This window comes from Pongo pygmaeus, chromosome 19 (genome assembly GCF_028885625.2).
Source record: "Pongo pygmaeus isolate AG05252 chromosome 19, NHGRI_mPonPyg2-v2.0_pri, whole genome shotgun sequence".
In the NCBI taxonomy this organism is placed as follows: Eukaryota; Metazoa; Chordata; class Mammalia; order Primates; family Hominidae; genus Pongo; species Pongo pygmaeus.
The window spans coordinates 21,287,778-21,305,772 of NC_072392.2; the positions used below are offsets into that span (position 1 = coordinate 21,287,778).

Here is a 17,995-nt window from a genome sequence, read left to right on the forward strand (position 1 = left end):
GCAGTGAGCTGAGATCGCGCCACTGCACTCCAGCCTGGGCGACAGAGTGAGACTCCATCTCAAAACAAAACAACAACAACAACAACAAAAAAACAAAAAGGTTTAGTGTTTTTTGTTTGTTTTTGTTTTTGAGATAGGGTCTCTCTCTGTCACTCAGGCTGTAGTGCAGCATGACCACGGCTCACTGCAGCCTTGATCTCCTGGGCTCAAGCAGTCCTCCTACTTCAGCTTCCAGAGTAGCTGGGATTACAAGCATCTGCCACCATGCCTGGTTAATTAAATTTTTTTTTTTTTTTGTAGAGACAGGGTCTTGCTATGTTGCTCAGGCTGGTCTTGAGCTCCGGGCCTCAAGCGATCCACTTGCCTTGTCCTCCCAAAGTGCTGAGATTACAGATGTGAGCTACCACACCCAGTCCAGGTGTTTCTATTTAGTTGATAGTGGTGAGTAGATTCCTAATCCACTCTTTGATTGCATTTGATTCTGGAAAATGTTTCTTTATATCATTTTGCAGCATTTCAGTGTAGTTTTTAAATATGCCAATCATGTATCAAAAAATGTATTTCTTTAATTTGTGAAGAAAACTGTCAACTCGCGGAGATTTAGCTGTCTACATTGCCGTTTGGTCATATCATCAAGATATCATAACAGCATTAAAAAATCATGGTATTTTGGCTAAGATTCAGGCTGTTCCAGATAATGATTACTGAAATATACTACTTGAGTGAATCACCTGAGATCACAGAAATGGTCTTTATCAGCCTCATCAAAGTAATGAAGAAACAGTTTTTTCCTTATTTTAAATATCCTTGCGAGCACCTTTCTTCTTAGCATCACATGTATTTCAGTATGGAAAAGCAGACCCTGGGACTCACTGTCCATACTGCGTGTTGAAAAGACTGATTGTCCATGACTGTAGTGCGACTTAAAATGTTTATCCAGCTGGGTACAGTGGCTCATGCTTATAATCCCAGCACTTTGGGAGGCCAAGGAGGGAGGATCACTTGAGTCCAGGAGTTTGAGGGAGGATCACTTGAGCCCAGGATTCGAGACCAGTCTGGGCAACATGGTGAGACCCCCATCTCTATAAAAAATTTAAAAATTAGCTGGGCATGGTGGTGCGTGCCTGTAGTCCCAGCTACTCAGGAAGTTTAGGTGGGAGGATCGCTGGGGCCTGGGTGATTGAGGCTACAGTGAGCTGTGATCATGCCACTGTACTCCAGCCTGGGCAACAAAGTGAGACCGTGTATTTAAAAAAAAGTTTATTCATTTTTTAGCATTGAATGAAGATTAGATTACTTAGATTAGCAGTCCCCAACCTTTTTGGCACCAGGGACTGGTTTTGTGGGAGAATTTTTCCATGGACTGGGATGGGGGTATGGTTTTGGGATGATTCAGCCACATTACATTTATTGTTCACTTTATTTTATTATTATTATTTTTTTGAGATAGAGTATCGCTCTGTCGCCCAGACTGGAGTGCAGTGGTGCGATCTCAGCTTACTGCAAGCTCTGCCTCCCAGGTTCACGCCGTTCTCCTGCCTCAGCCTCTCGAGTAGCTGGGACTACAGGTGCCCACCACCACGCCCAGCTAATTTTTTTTTTTTTTTGTATTTTTAGTAGGGACAGGGTTTCACCGTGTTAGCCAGGATGGTCTCGATCTCCTGACCTCGTGATCCACTTGCCTTGGCCTCCCTAAGTGCTGGGATTACAGGTGTAAGCCACCACACCCGGCCTATTGTGCCTTTATTTTTATTATTATTACATTGTAATATAGAATGAAATAATGATACAACTCACCGTAATGTAGAATCAATGGGAGCCCTGAGGTTGTTTTCCTGCAACTAGATGTTCCCATCTCAGGGTGATGGAAGACAGTGACAGATAATCCGGCATTAGATTCTCATAAAGAGCAGACAACCTACATCCCTTGCGTGCTCAGTTCACAATAGGGTTCATGCTCATGTGAGAATCTAATGACACCACTGATCTGACGGGAGGTGAAGCTCAGGTGGTAATGCTCGCTTGCCTATTGCTCAGCTCCTGCTTTGTGGCCCGGTTCCTAACAGGCTATGAAGTGGGGGTTGGGGACCCCTGATTTAGATCATCAACTCTGCTCTGAGGAAAACAGCAGTGTTGTAGACTGGCATGAAATGCAACTTCTTCCACTCTATGTAGCAACCCCTTTTCTTTCTGGTCCTCCTTCAGTTTAGATCCCTGAGACCCTTTTCCACATTGTACCTTGGTCATTGTATATGAACATCAAACATGAAAGGTGCTTGTGAGATCCCATCTCTATAGAAAATCTTAAAAATTAGCTGGTCATGGTGGGCCTGTAGTCCCAGCTACTTGGGAGGCTAAGGCAGGAGGATCCCTTGAGCCCAGGAGTTTGAGGTAGCAGTGAGCTCTGATGGTGCCACTGCACTCCAGCCTGTGTGACACAGCAAGGGCCTGTCTCTAAAAACAAAACAAAACAAAGCAAAACAAACATGAAAAGTGCTCTTTCATACCCTGCAAAGAGGTTTCATTCGGCAGCAAGTTGAAATTATCTACTGGTTTGTACATGAGCTAGCACTTCCTCTTCCACGTGGCATGCCACTGATATTCCTTGATGTTCAGTGTTATTTGATAGAGGAATTTGCTAATACCTTGTTCTCTTCTCTTTGATGAAAACGTTTATCATTAACTTTGGGGCTCTTCTAAAGAATGTTCCATTAGTGTGTGTTTTGTACCTTTTTTTTTTTTTGCCTCTGGAGAGTGCAGCTTTCATTGATGCCTCTATAGTTGTGGTCTTTTCCTTTTGGTAATGAAATGCATCAGTTTTTCACTGAGAAACATTATTTTGCCCTTGAAGAATAACTTGGTTGGTTTACTAAAGAGACCATCAGACTTTGAAAGTGACATGGAAAGCTTATGCGGTTTCTACAACTATTTCAGAAGCTTCATAAACGATAAAGAGTCTGGGCTGGGTGCAGTGGCTCATGTCTGTAATCCCAATGCTTTGGGAAGCTGAGGCAGGAGATTTGTTTGAGGCCTGGAGTTCTAGACCAGCCCGGGTAACATAGTGAGACTCCGACTGTACAAAAAATAAAAAAAATAAAAAAAACCCCCACAAAAACAAACAAAAAAACAATAAAGGACTCTGGCTTTAGGAGCAAATGAATCCAGGGTCTGATAAATTCCAATTTTTTATTATTCACCATTGTGCTTTCTATGTGCACTTCCCTTCTTTAACTGCCTGGGTGGTACATCTCGCGACACATAGGATGTGTGTCTTTCTAGCTTGCAGTTTAGTTCTAGGCAATAGTGAGCCTCCTAATTGTTCAGAGTTGTATTTATGCCACTCACCATGTGACTTTTATACTTCATCAGATCATTTTGCTCTATCAATCCTTCTGAACTGATGTGATGCTACAAAATAGAAAAAGATGGAAACTGCTAATTTTAACAGATATAAACATAAACACGTATATAAACACCAGTGCATACATATTATGAAAATATATTGTGTAAAAGCAGTAACTTGTAGGACTAAAATTAACTACAGTGTTAGTAGTGCAAGTATACATTTCAAACTTAATGATTATATAAAGAATGAAACAGGATATCAGTGACCATAATACCTTTAACATTTCAAATTTGTGAAATATATGTGAACAAAATTGTTTCATTTGTTTCTTTTTGAGACAGAGTCTCACTCTGCCACCCAGGCTGGAGAGCAGTGGCATGATCTCGGCTCACTGCAACCTCCACCTCCCAGGTTCAAGCAATTCTCCTGCCTCAGCCTCCTGAGTAGCTGGGATCACAGGTGCCCGCCACCACGCCCGGCTAATTTTTCTATTTTTAGTAGAGGCAGTGTTTCACCATGTTGGCCAGACTGGCCTGGTACTCCTGACCTCAAGTGACCCACCCACCTCAGCCTCCCAAAGTGCTGGGATTACAGGCATGAGCCACCATGCCTGGCCCATTTGTTTCTTTTGAAATAGGAATTCCCAGTGTAGCTTCTGATGAACTTCCATGGGCCTCCACATGTCCTCCATCTGCAGGTTGTGGGTGCATTGGGCTGTAGCCATTTGGTGGCAAGGACCATGGTAGAGGCCAGTCTGAGAGTGCACCTGGTAGATCCTTAAAGATGGTAGATCCTTAAAGATGCAACCTTTGGGAACCTTGAACCTTTGATTGCTATAAACAAGTAAATCCCCTAGTTGATCATCACTCAGGAATCTTGGCTAAGCAAGGCCTATGAGGAAATTGATTTCTTGACAGACACATTTGGAAGGTCTTCAAGTCATTCCCCTTACCAATCACATACTTTTTTTTAATGTTTTCTATAACTTACTGACTTCAGTCCCATTTTTCTTTCGTTTATTCAGCAAATATGTATTAAGGGTTTGCTGTGTGCTAGGCACTCTGAAAGACAAGACAGCATTTTTGCCCTCATGGAACTAATGCTTTGTATATATTATTTTCTCCTGTATCATATCCAGTCTATACTTTGCTACTTATTTTTGTATTTTTCCTTTTTCTTACATATTATGTTTCAGATCCATAAACTATTTTGTTTGTGTCCTTATTTCAAATTATTTTGTGGCTGGGCGTGTTGGCTCACACCTGTAATCCCAGCAGTTTGGGAGGCCGAGGCGGGTGGTTCACGAGATCAGGAGATCGAGACCATCCTGGCTAGCATGGTGAAGCCCCGTCTCTACTAAAAAAATACAAAAAATTAGCCGGGCATGGTGGTGGGCACCTGTAGTCCCAGCTACTCAGAAGGCTGAGGCAGGAGAATGGGGTGAACCCAGGAGGCGGAGCTTGCAGTGAGCCGAGATCACGCCACTGCACTCCAGCCTGGGTGACAGAGCGAGACTCTGTCGTCATAAAAAAAATAATAATAAAATAAAAAAAATTATTTTGTTCTCCAGTCTAAACATACCGTAACAGTCGTAGCATTAACCTTTGTGCATTAAAACACTTAACATTTCCATCCAAAAAATTTCAGGTATTTTTATTTTAAAATTAAACACGGTCTCCCTCTTTCATCCAGGCTGAAGTGCAGTGGTGTGATCATGGCTCACCACAGCCCTGAACTCCTGTGCTCACGTGATCCTCCCACCTCAGCCTCCCAAGTAGTTGGGATTACAGGCATGTGCCACTGTGCCTGGCTAATTTTTAAAAAATTTTTGTAGAGATGGGGCCTTGCTATGATGCCCAGGCTAGTTTCAAACTCCTGAGCTCAAGTAATCCTCCTGCCTCAGCTTCCCAAAGTGCTTCCCCACTGGCATGAGCCACCATGCCAGGCCAAAATTTCACATATAACACAAGAAATACAATTTTTTTTTTTTTGAGACATTGTCTCACTCTGTCACCCAGGCTGGAGTGCAGTGGTGCGATCTCGGCTCACTGCAACCTCCGCCACCCAGGTTCAAGTGAGTCTCCTGCCTCAGCCTCCCGAGTAGCTAGGATTACAGGTGCACGCTACCATCTTGGCTAATTTTTGTGTTTTTAGTGGAGTCAGGGTTTTGTCATGTTGGCCAGGCTGGTCTCGAACTCCTGACCTCGAGTGATCTGCCCACCTCAGCCTCCTAAAGTGCTGGAATTACAGGCTTAAGCCACCGTGCCCAGCCAAGAAACGCATTCTTATAAAAAGCCAAATATATAGATATAGAGTAAATATGAAGTCACTCCTTATAATTGCCATCCCAACTGCCTCTCAAGAGCCATGAAAGAAACTATTTTCTATATTTTTGCTAATAGTCTTATCTCTTTTTGAAATGTTAGTCTGCAAGATGGGTTTAAAAATACCTCATTGATTTAGCTCATATTGCTTGCTATTAGATGGGTTAAGCATCTTATGTTTAGCAGTCATTTGTATTTTTCTTTTTGTGAATTGCCTTTTCATATCCTTTGCCTTTTTTCTGTTGGACTGTTTGTTTCTTCTTGAGTTAATTTTGGTAATCTGTGTTTTCCTAGAAAATGATCTGCTTTGCCTAGTTTACAAATCCTTATATGTAATTACGTCCTCTTTCTTGTTCCTAATTTGGGTACCTTCCTTTTTTCTTTCTTGATTAGATTTGCCAGAGGTTCTATCTTGTTAGTCCTTTCAAAACATCAGCTTTTCATTCTTCAAGGTCATTTAAAAAATGTTTTCTGTTTAATTAATTGCCGTTTTTATCTTTATTCATTTCTTCATCCTGCTTTCTGTGGACTCAGAGAAGACCCCTTCATGTAGAGGAAGGTGGGAACAAAGGTTCAAAGATAGTTGTCGAGGGTCAGGAAAACAATTGTTGGCATCATTCTCCTTCACCTCCTCACTCCCAACTGCTATCACAAATACAGGCAGTTCAGAATCCATCAAGAAATAAGAGTCAGGAATCAGGCAGACTGAATCAGACTATCAGCTTTGTTAATAAGGCTAAAGTAGAGAGTAGTGCTTGACCTAAGATCACAGTCAGGCTAGTAACCCTTCCCTCTGAGTTAAACTTAACCAACAGAATAAGGCATTTAGAATAAACGCTTTGAGAGGTTTGATAAGAAGACAGTTGGAAATGAATAAAACAATCACTTAGAGGTGCTGAGGGCCAAATGGCCTCAGGGCAGTTCAGTTTTTCAGTTCTGTTTGGAGACCTAGATCAGGAACAAAGAAAAATGAGTTGGCAGTCTATGGCTGGTGGCTGAGTAAGCAGGGCCAGAGTTGGCAGAAGGAGGTGATCTTGGGGTTTCAGACTAGTCAGCGAGGCAAGTGAGACCAGCAGGGCATGGAAAAAACCAGGAAGAGGCAGGAGTCGGGGCTTCAGCTTCTTGTGAGCATGCAAACCCAGCTCGGAGGGAGTGTGATGCTGGGACAGCCAAAAGAGGAGCAACTGGGGGCCAGAGAAGGGCATTGCACATCCAGAACCCTGATGGCAGGAGAGTCAGAGAACGGGCACACCACCAAGTGTGATGAAACTTGTGGGGGATTGACGATGAGTCATTCTTCAGACTCTCTGGGACTCTTGTTCTTTCCCCAAATTAGTTTAACATCTGCTTTGGAATCAAAAGGGTAACTGCTTTTCTCTTTCTGGCTAATTAAACAAATGCAAATGTATGCATAGCCTTACTGTATCCTCACACAGCCTGGGAGGGAAGCACAGTGTGGGTGGCAGGTACATGACGCTAGAAGCAGAGGGTGTTTAGTGCTGGGGTGGGAGGACAGCAGGAGGATCTGTCCTGGCGCCAGACATCTTCCATCCCTACGGGACCTCTCAAGGTCATGCTACATGACCTTCGGCATATGAATTCTCCTGGCACCACAGTATTATTTTTAAAACTGAAAATGTACCAGCGTATTGTAACTTGTAAGCCCACAAACTTCTTGTTTCTAGCCATGTACTTACAGAAAGCCCTTGCCTTTATGTTTTCACAGGGAGGGCATGATGCCAACTTCACTAACCACTCCTTGCCGGGTGTGGTATGTTTCCCTCTGTAATTAGTTCTCCCTATGTACTTTCTTATGGTAAAATTTCATGCCTTAGAACAAAATTAAAAAGTCATCTAAAGAGATGGTTTGGTTATCATGGAAGTTAAGTTCCTCTTAGTAGAAATGAGCAGTTATAGTCAGACTTTATAGATATTACAAAGAAGAGCAATATATTTCTAAACTACATGCTTGTGTTAAATTTCAGATTTTGTTTAACAATTTGTATATTAATTATGATCTGCTAACCCACCTGTTTTGGAAAAACCCTCTCAAACTGGGTTTTTCCTCTGCCCTCACACCACAACAACAGTCATCAACATGGAAAAAGACTTCTGTGACCAAATGTGTGGGGGCTTCTCTACAGAAGCAGTGGACACCAGCTAGGTGTTCTCCAGTTCAACTCTGATGCTGTCTACCTGGAGAGAGCATCAGATCCCACAGGGCAAGACTCAGGCCCCAAGGCTGCCCCCTTCTCCAGACACCAGTCTCAAGTCTGGGCCTCTGGAACTTCTGACTAACTGGCTTCAAGTTGGGGTTTCCATGACTCCTTCTTTGGGTTCAACTAATTTGCTAGAGCAGCTCACAAAACTCAGGGCAACACTAACTTACATTGATCAGTTTATTATAAAGAATACTGCAAAGGATACAGATGAAGAGAAATGTAGGACAAAGGATGGGGAAGGGCATAGAGCTTCCACGCCTTCCCTGGGTGCACTATCCTCCAGAAATTTCCAGGTGTTCAGCTGTCCAGATGCTCTCTGAACTGTGACCTTTTGGGTTTTTATGGAGGCTTCATTGCATAGGCACCACAACCATGTAGAAATGTGATTGGACAAAAAGTACATGATCTAAACCCAGCATGCCTGTCTCTTCAAGACTTTCTTGGCCTCTCTGTGTAGCATTCCTTCCTTTAGGGTTATGAGTAGGACTCTGTCTAGATGGAGGGACTCCTGACCCATAATTAGAGTAGGGTCCTGTCTTGGGCACGTGAAAGGACAGGAGAAGTTCAGAGAGAGAGAGAGATTCTGTTTCCTGAGGCCTAAAGTGCCCTGAAATTATAAGAAGGACTATAGGTATCAGGATCCAGGAACCGGTTCTAATGCCCATAGTCCTTGTTATAATTTGTTATCTATATCTGTATATCTACATCTATATCTATCTGTCTGTCTGTCTATCAATCATAACAACATATCATCAGATAAACAATTTCTATCCATACCCATTTTCTGGTAATAAAAACTGGATCTGTTGCTGGCTAGGTGAAACTTGGAAACCCGTGAAGCTTTTTACCTTTTTTACCCCTGGAAGTGTGCCCTTTCATCCAGAATCATTAGAGTCTCCTGGGTACCCCTCTCTAAGGACTCTTATTCTAACAGCCTTTGCAAAAATTAGCCAAACATCTGTTTGTAACTCACTCAGAGTCATTTTCATCTTTGCCTTTCTCCTAGTTATTTTTAGGGTTGATAAATTTGTTTTCCAAGAGCAAACAGAGCATTTTTAAGCTTTGATTTTTGGCTAGCATTTAGGAATTCTTGTTCTGTGGAGAGCTGGCCGGATGCCCACTTAGGAACTTAGCCTGCACGGAGATTCCTTCAGTGGAAGAGCATTGGTCTGGAGTCATCCATCTGGCTCCTGGAGCTCGGCTACCCTGATACTGCACGGTCTGCCTGCAAATGAACACCTCAACATGCCATTATAGTTGGTCATCTGACTCTGTTCTTACAGAATCCAGGAGAGTTCCTTCAAAGGATGTCTTGTGCAGGGTTTAATTATTTCTACAATTAAGAAAGCCTTCCTCAGGTGGAATTGAATTTACTTTCTGCAGTATAAGCCATGAATTTACAAATAGAGTCTGATACTGTCAGGATACATAATTGTTGTTATGCTTAAGTAGATTTTTTTCTTTTGAAATAGAGTTTTGCCCAGGCTGGAGTGCAGTGGCACAGTCACTGCACACTGTACCTTCAACCTCCTGGGCTCAAGTAGTTCTCCCATCTCAGCCTCCCAAGTAGCTGGGTCTACAGGTGCCATACCACCACACCTGGCTAATCAAATTTTTTTTTTTGTAGCGATAAGGGCATTTATGTTGCCCAGGCTGGTCTTGAACTCTTGGATGCAAGTAATCTTCCCGCCTTGGCCTCCCAAAGTGCTGAGATTCCAGGTGTGAGCCACTATGCCCAGCCTTAAATAGATTTTAAAAAATTACAAAACTGTTACATGTTCATAGTAGACAGTGTAGAAAAATTTAAAAAGCATAAAGAAAATTAAAATTTCCTATTATTCTACCACCTAGATAACCATTCTTTCTTTTTTCTTTTTTTTTTTTTTTTTTTTTTTGGAGATGGAATCTCGCTTTGTCACCCAGGCTGGAGTACAATGATGTGATCTCACTGAAACCTCCGCCTCGCAGGTTCAAGTGATCCTCCTGCCTCAGCCTCCCAAGTAGCTGGGACTACAGGTGCACACCACCACGCCCAGCTGATTTTTGGATTTAGTAGAGACAGGATTTCACCATGTTAGCCAGACTGGTCTTGAACTCCTGACCTAAGGTGATCCATCCGCCTCGGCCTCCTAAAGTGCTGGGATTTCAGGCGTGAACCACCACGCCCAACCTAACCATTCTTAATATATAGATTTTTTTTCAGTCTTTTTATATGCCTAAATGTAAATATGAGGTCCTACTGCATACACTTTACAATTTGTATTTTCCACCAAAATATATTGTCGTCATTGTTCCATATCACTGGATATTTTGTAGTATCACTTTCTATATTGATGCCATAAATTCACATATATTTACATTTATGTAAATGTTTACATATTTATAATATTTTTAATGTATTTATAGTATATATCATTTCTATAGAGATAACATGTATTCACTTATATTCACTGCCATAAAATTCATACTTTTAAAAGTGAACAGTATGGTGATTTGTTTGTATCTTCACAAAGTTATACAATAGTCAGCACTGTCAAATTCTAGAACATTACCCCCTGGCCCCGAAAACCCAGGGCAGTTACCACCCTTCCATCGCTCCTTGCCTCATCCTGTGGCAGCCACTCAAGTACTTTCTGTTTGTGTGAATTCCCCTCTTCTGGACATTTCGTAGAAGTGGAATTATACAATAGATGGTCTTCTGTGTGTGGCTTCTCTTTTTTTTTTGAGACAGGTTCTTGCTCTGTCACCCAGGCTGGAGTGCAGTGCTGCAATCTCAGCTCACTGCAACCTCTGCCATCCTCTCACCTCAGCCTCCCAAGTAGCTGGGACCACAGATGTACACCACCACACCTGGTTTGTATTTTTGGTAGAGACAAGATTTCGCCATGTTGGCCAGGCTGGTTTCAAACTTCTGGGCTCAAGTGATCTGCCTGCTTCAGCCTCCCAAAGTGCTGGGATTATAGGCATGAGCTACAGTGCCCAGCCTGTGTGGCTTCTTTTGTTCAACATAAGGTTTTCAGGGTTCATCCATGTATTGGTACATATTCCTTTTTACTGATGGATAATATTTCACTGTGTGGATGTACACTTTATATTTATCCATTCATCAGCTGATGGCCACTGGGTTTTTTCTACTTTATGGCTACTGTGAATAGTGCTATTGTGAACATTTGTCTGCAAGTTCTTGTTTGAACTTCTGTTTTCAATTCTTTTGGATATATGCCAAGGACTGGAGTTACTGGGTCATAGTGGTAACTGTGTGTAACTTTTTGAGGGACTCCCCAAACTGTTTTTCACAGTGGCTGTGCTTTCTCACATTTACATAAGCAATGTATGAGGGTTCCAGTGTCACCACATCCTCACCAGCACTTGTTAATGTCTGTCCTTTTGGCTAGAGCCATCCCAGTCGATGTGGAGTGGTATCTCCCAGTGGCTTTGGTTTGCATAATGCCTAATGATTAATTTTTCTAATGTGGAGCTTCTTTTCACGTGCTTGTTGGCCACTTGTGTTGTATAGTCTATTTGGAGAAATATCTGTTCAGATCCTTTACCCACTTTTCAGTTGGGTTATTTGTCTTTTTATTATTGAGTTTTAAGAGATCTTTACACATTCTAGATAGTAGACCCTTATCATATATAGGATTTGCAAATGATTTCTCCCATTCTGTGGGTTATCTTTTCATTTTCTTTTTTTTAACTTATTTTAGGTTCAGGGGTACATGTGAAGGTTTATCACATAGGTAAACTCATGTCACAGGGGTTTGTTATACAGATTATTTCATCACCAGGAATTAAGCCCCGTACCCAATAGTTATCTTTTCTGCTCCCTCCTCCAAGCCTCCACCCTCAAGTGTCTGTTGTTTCCTTCTTTGTGTTGATGAGTACTCATCATTTAGCTCTTAATAAGTGAGAACATGCAGTATTTGGTTTTCTGTTCCTGCATCAGCTGGAAGTTGAGGATAATGGCCTCCAGCTCCATCCGTGTCCCTATAAAGGATATAATCTTGTTCTTTTTTATGGCTGCATGTCCTTTCATTTTCTTGATAGTATCTTTTGAAGCAAAAGGTTTTTAATTTTTATAAAGTCCACTTTATCTAGTTTGTCTTTGCTTACTTCTGCTTTTGATGTCATCTATATTTGTCTAATATAGTCATGAAGTTTTACAGCTGTGTTTTCTTCCAAGAGTTGTACTCTTGTACTTTGAGGTGATTTTTGTATGTAGTATGAGGTAGGAGTCTAACTTTGTTCTTTTATATGTGGATATCCAGTTATTCCAGCATAATTTGTTGAAAAGACTGTCTCCCATTGAATTGTCCTAGCATCCTTGTTGAAAATCAACTGCCCATAAATTTATGGGTTCACTTCTGGACTGTCAATTCTATTCCATTGGTCTGTATGACTGTCTTACATGGACATGGGATGTCTGTTTATTTACTTGACTTCTTTAGTTTTTTCAATGACATTTTGTCATTTTCAGTGTGTAGATCTTCCACTTACTTATTCATACATATTTATAAATATTTTATAATGAAACATATTTATAAATATTTTATAGTTAAACATATAAATATTTTATTTTTGATACTATTATACATGGAATTGGTTTCTGAGTATATTTGGATTATTCACTGCAAGTATATAGCAATACAATTGACTTTTGTAAGATCTTGTATTCTGCAGCCTTCCTGAACTCCTTTATTAGCCCTAAGAGGTTTTTTTGTTGTAAATTCCTTTTGATTTTATACATATAAGAGCATGTCATCTGTGGTTAGAGATAGTTTTACTTTCTTACCAATCTGGATGCATTTTCTTTCTTTTTCTTGCCTAATTGTCCAGACTAAAATGTCTGGTATAATGTTGATGAGAAGTGGTGAGAGCAGAGACACCCTTGTCTAGTTTCTGATGTTAGGAGAAAGCTATCAGATTTTCACGTTAAGTACAATGTTAGTTGTGAGTGTTTTGAACTTGCCCTTTATCAAGTTGAGGAAGTTCCCTTTTATGTCTAGTTGTTCAGTGTTTATCTTATGAAAATCTGTTGGATTTTGTCTACTGCTTTTTCTGCATCTATTGAGATGATCATGTAGTTTTGTCCTTTATTTTATTACTAGGGCAAATTATATTGATTGATTTTGACCAACTTTGAATTTCTGGGAGAAATTTCATTTGGTCATGGTATGTAATCTTTTATATATGTTTTTAGGTTTGGTTTGCTAGTATTTTGTTGAGGATTTTTCTATATCTTATCTATATATTTTATCCATATCACATCTATTATCACTTTTAATGGTTGCATAAGGCTTAATTATGTGGATATACCATAATCTAACCAGTTAGACTTTAAATTATTTCTTTTCTTGCCATTGTTGTTGTTATAATCAAGGATAAGCTCGTCACTCTTGCTCAGATAGCTTTGTATTCATTCATGATTATTTTTGTAGGATACATTCCTACAAATGGAATAACGGAACCAAAGGTTATGCACAGATGTTTGTCTCATCTTGTCATTGACATTTTCAAGTTGTTTATAGTGGGGGTTTTTTTTCAGAGGCTTTTAATTTTCAAGTAAGTCACATCTGTTTTTTCTTTATGTATTCTGCCTTTGTCTATAGGCTCAGAGAGGCCTCTCCTACCTTAATCAGGATAATCTCCTATATTTTCTTTCTTTTTTCTTTTTTAATTTTTCGAGATAAAATTTCACTACATCGCCCAGGTTGAAGTGTGGTCTTTTTTCTTTTTCAGTTTTTTGAGACAGGGTCTCACTCTGTTGCCCAGGCTTGAGTTCGGTGACTATTTGCAAGCACAATCATAGTGCGCTACAGCCTTGATCTCCCAGGCTCAAGCAATCCTCCCTCCTCAGCCTCCCAAGTAGCTGAGACTACAAGCTCACACCAGCTACTGTGCTCAGCTAAAACAATCCATTCTTTATCCTAGATTAGTCATGCCATCTTTGTCATAATCTAAATTCTTATTTCTGGGCTTTGCCATGATCCAGTGCTCTTCTTTCTATTCCTGAACCATGCCATTGTAATTTTTTATTTTTCTGATGTATTTTACTATCTGGTAGTACAAGTGGTTTGTGTTTGTGTGTGTGTGTGTGGAATTTTCTGCGTTAGAGAAGAATCAAGTTATTTGATAGCTTCTATAGAGAATAATCAATTATTCTACCAGATGAATTTTAGGATAATTTTATAAATAATTTTTTTCATATTTCTAATCTGATTAGAATTTTTATTGGAATTACAACACATTTATAAAATTGTTTGCAGAGAATGAATATCCATTGGGAGAGCATGGTATGCTTTTCATCCAGTTTTCTTTTTTGTCATTCAGTAAAGCATGAATTTTGGGGGGCAACTGTAACTTTCTTACCAGGTTTATTTATAGATGGTATTGTAAGTAGGATTTTTTTTAACATGTGATAACTTGTTTAGGTATATTATTTTATTATACAGTTTAATACATACTTATTTTAGAAAATTTAGAAGCTACAATGTGAATTTAAAAAGTAAATGACCCTCAGTCTGAGAGATAAGCACTGTTAACATTTTGTGTGTATCTTTCTATTAATAGATTTACAGTCTAATGAAGGAGGTAAGACATGATCACATGAAAGGCTTAATAATCTGAGACACTATTGAGTGACTAGCTTGTACTTTTTTTCTGCCTAGCCTTTTTTCTCCTTTTGGAAACTGCTTTTTCCATAACTAGTGGAGCTGCCAATCATCCAGGTCCCTCTCCACGGCCAATGGGTTGGACAGTGTATCACCTCAGGCTCTTTTCTGGGAGAGACTCTCTAATCTGGATCTCAAATGCTAAAGACCTCTAGTCCTGTAGTGCTGCTGGGCAAGGCCTTCCTATCCTCAGAGCACCCGTGTTTGAATGATACCAGCTTAGGAGAGTGAAGCTACAAGGTGATTCAAAACCATTCCTGATGCCATCATTGGACCTCAAGGTCTAGGTGGCTTAAAGCCAACCTGAATTCATCCTAGACTTTCTTAAATCAGTAAAGCCAACAAACTCACTATTTTGCTTAAGCAAAATTGAGTTAGGTGTCTGTCATTTGCAGAGTCCCAACCACTACCACCTCCTGTGTCTGTGCCATGGTGCCACATGGGGAGTCACCCAGATGGGTCAGGACCCTGTATGCCCCTTGCCCCCCAGGAGGGTGGGTGTTCCTCAGTAAGAGCAGGTTCAGTGCATTGTGCCTGTTGTCTCCTTCAAGGCAAAGCTGGATGGCCATGAGAGGCAGCAGCCTTGGCCAGGTGGGGCATGGGGCTGCCGTGCCAGGCCAGGCCAGCTCTGAACTCCTTACCGCACTCTTTGCATTTGAATGACAGAGTCTGAGTATGGAGGTTAGAATTATATGAACATGGGGGATTCTGTGTCACAGAGGCTCTGCAAACCCGTGCCACCTGCTGTATAAGAGCTCTCTGCCATGCAAGAGCAGACTGGCTGCCTTCCACCCTATTATCCAGTAAAATAGCAATTAAGATGCAGCTTGTGGCAAGGACTAAGCTTAGCCCAGGCCCGCTGATAGAGTTCTTGGTGCCTGTGGATATAACACATGTTGCTTGTTTACCTTCACAACATTTATTCAATGTTTTTTTTCTGGGCAGTGTATTTGCTCCCTGTTGCAGTAGATCCCATTGTCACTGGGGCTTACTCTAGGCCATCCGTAGTAGCGGGGAATGTGGACCCCAGGCTTTGTGAGGATGCCCATATCATTTTGGAGCTCACTGAATTCAAAATTAAGTATGAAAAGATTTATTTAGAATGAAAAAAAATTGCAACAAATTATTGGAGCCTAGGAGTTTCTGATGCCTACCTCTGAGATCCCCTTAGTTGGCTCACCAGAAGCCCCTGCTGCGATATGCTTCCTGGTTGTAGCCCAACTTCCCCTTCCCACCTAGAACTCACAGTGCTCACAGGGTCATGGCAAGGTGGTGGGGCGTGGCTGAAGCTTCAGGGTAAATCCATTTGTGAAGAGCAGACTGAGTTTTTGTTTTTATTTTTAAATCTGTTTGATATCTCAGGGAGCAGTCAGCAGCTAGCCAGCCTACATCTTGAAACTCTTACATTTTGGAGAGGTACAAATTAAGCATTGAGGACCAAGTAGGATGGAAGTATGATTTTGCACTTTGTGCATGTATGCATGTAAGAAAGAGAAGAGAGAGAGAGATTGTGAGAGGCAGGAGAGAGAGGGGGAGAGGCCATCCGAACTTGGGGAGAGCAGAGCCCGCCTGCTTCCTGAGTGAAGCATTGCTCAAGCGCTCTCTGCCCGGCCCCCTCTGAGTGTGGTTTTCCTCCCAGGCCAGCACCAAACCCAGAATAGAGTGGCTGACTTGCTGATTGAGGTCGGCAGCTCCCAAGAAGCAGGAGAAGCAGAGTTTTGCAGTAAGTACATTGTTGGTTATTATTTAAGATGGAGATGGAAAATCTTAGGATAGCTGGGGAAGAGGTGCTTCTGCTTTAGGTACAATGTCTTACAGACCCGGTGGATCTTGGTGTGACTAAGGCAGTGTGAATACATTCTCCCGTGGTGCGTGGACTGGATAAGTTAATGCCACATGCGTGATTTTGGGGGGCTGAAAAAGGATTTGAAACCCATCTTTTGACGTGTTGAAAGAAAATGATCTTTTCTCACTTGTTTCATCTTGCAAGGAAAGGATGATTAATGCCAACTTCAAGTTAATATATGAAGTTCTTCAGAAAAGAAGCTCTGTGGGTACTAATTAGTAGCAGTGTGGAGATTATTTTCCCATCCAGGGTGAATAGGGCTGCTTCTGTGCGTTCTTTTTGCCAAGTGTGGGATGTCTAAGGTCCTGTGGAGAGAACCGCCCACTCGACTAGTGCTTAGCTCCTGGAACGTTCTCGAGTCATCTCCCCTTGGAGGAGATCAGCACTGTAGTGTGCCCTGTCATCTGGCAGAGGGTCTGATAATGTCCCAGTGCTCAACATCTGGGCAATACATACATTGCGTTAGGGTCTAAAATGAGATGCTTGTGAAGCCCAGATGGCAGAGTTTCAAGCAATAATGTGATAAGTTGGTGGCTTTTCTGGGAAGTTATATATTATATGGTTACTTGAGATTGTTTTCCCCCACACCCCATCACAGGGCTGAAGATACCTTAAAATCTCTCTTACCCACTCTATTTTCTAGAAATTAAGTTTTTGCTTTTTATTTCCTTGTCCCACTGACTCTAATTTCCTATAGGAATAAAATGTTTAGCTCAGCGGTGCAGGAGGTCCACACGAAGTTTTCTTGGGAAATGTGGCTTCCACCCCTTCTCGATAGAATGCAAAGGTGCTGCTCTTGCTGCAGAACTCGCTGGTGTGGCTGCTTCGCTCCTTTATGGCTCAGCTCCATGGACTCTGTGTCTCTGTGGTTCTGTTTGAGAGTAGCCATGTTTCACTTCCTTTAACCTTTCCTTTACCAAGTGAGTTAACATGGAAGCCTGTCTAAACAGAGGAGCCCCCAAGGCAGGAGAGGGGGTGCAGAATAAGCAATACGAAACTTTCATTTGAAAACCTGGAATTTGAAATAAACCACCACCTGTGAAGTATCATTCCTCGTTCCAAGTTTATTTTTCCAATATGTTAAGTTTGTTTTTTTTTTTTTTTTTTAGATGGAGCCTTGCTGTTGTCACCCAGGCTGGAGTGCAGTGGCTTGATCTTGGCTTACTGCAACCTCTGCCTCCCAGGTTCAAGTGATTCTCCTGTCATAGCCTCCCAAGTAGCTGGGACTACAGGCGCATGCCACCACACCCAGCTAATTTTTGTATTTTTAGTAAAGATAGCGTTTCACCATGTTGTCCAGGCTGGTCTCAAACTCCTGACCTCAGGTGATCCACCTGCCTTGGCCTCCCAAAGTGCTAGGATTATAGGCATGAGCCCCCACACCCAGCCCCAATACATTAACATTTTTTTTAAATGATCAAAGTAATTTTGAGCTCTCACTGTACAACATCATCTCATTTGATTCTCCCAGCAGCCCCATGAGGTAGCTACCTTTTTGGTCTTCACTTTATAGCTGAGGATGTGGAGGCCTAGAGAGGTCAGAGAGATGGGTGGACAGGTAGGTGAGTGGTGCAGCCAGGATGGGA

General features: G+C 41.5%; 1 protein-coding gene across 4 annotated transcripts in view; it reads left to right on the top strand.

The window, feature by feature from the left end:
* Positions 1 to 17,995, top strand: part of SPECC1 (sperm antigen with calponin homology and coiled-coil domains 1) — a 299,046-nt gene that overhangs the window by 41,240 nt on the left and 239,811 nt on the right. Inside the window, exon 1 of one of the 4 annotated variants that reach the window (XM_054458479.2) lies at positions 16,133 to 16,286. The exons of the other annotated variants lie outside the window; for them this stretch is intronic. The gene's annotated coding sequence lies outside the window, so the exon portion shown is untranslated. Of the gene's footprint in view, positions 1 to 16,132; positions 16,287 to 17,995 lie in introns of those variants that run through there. 4 annotated transcript variants of the gene reach the window in all.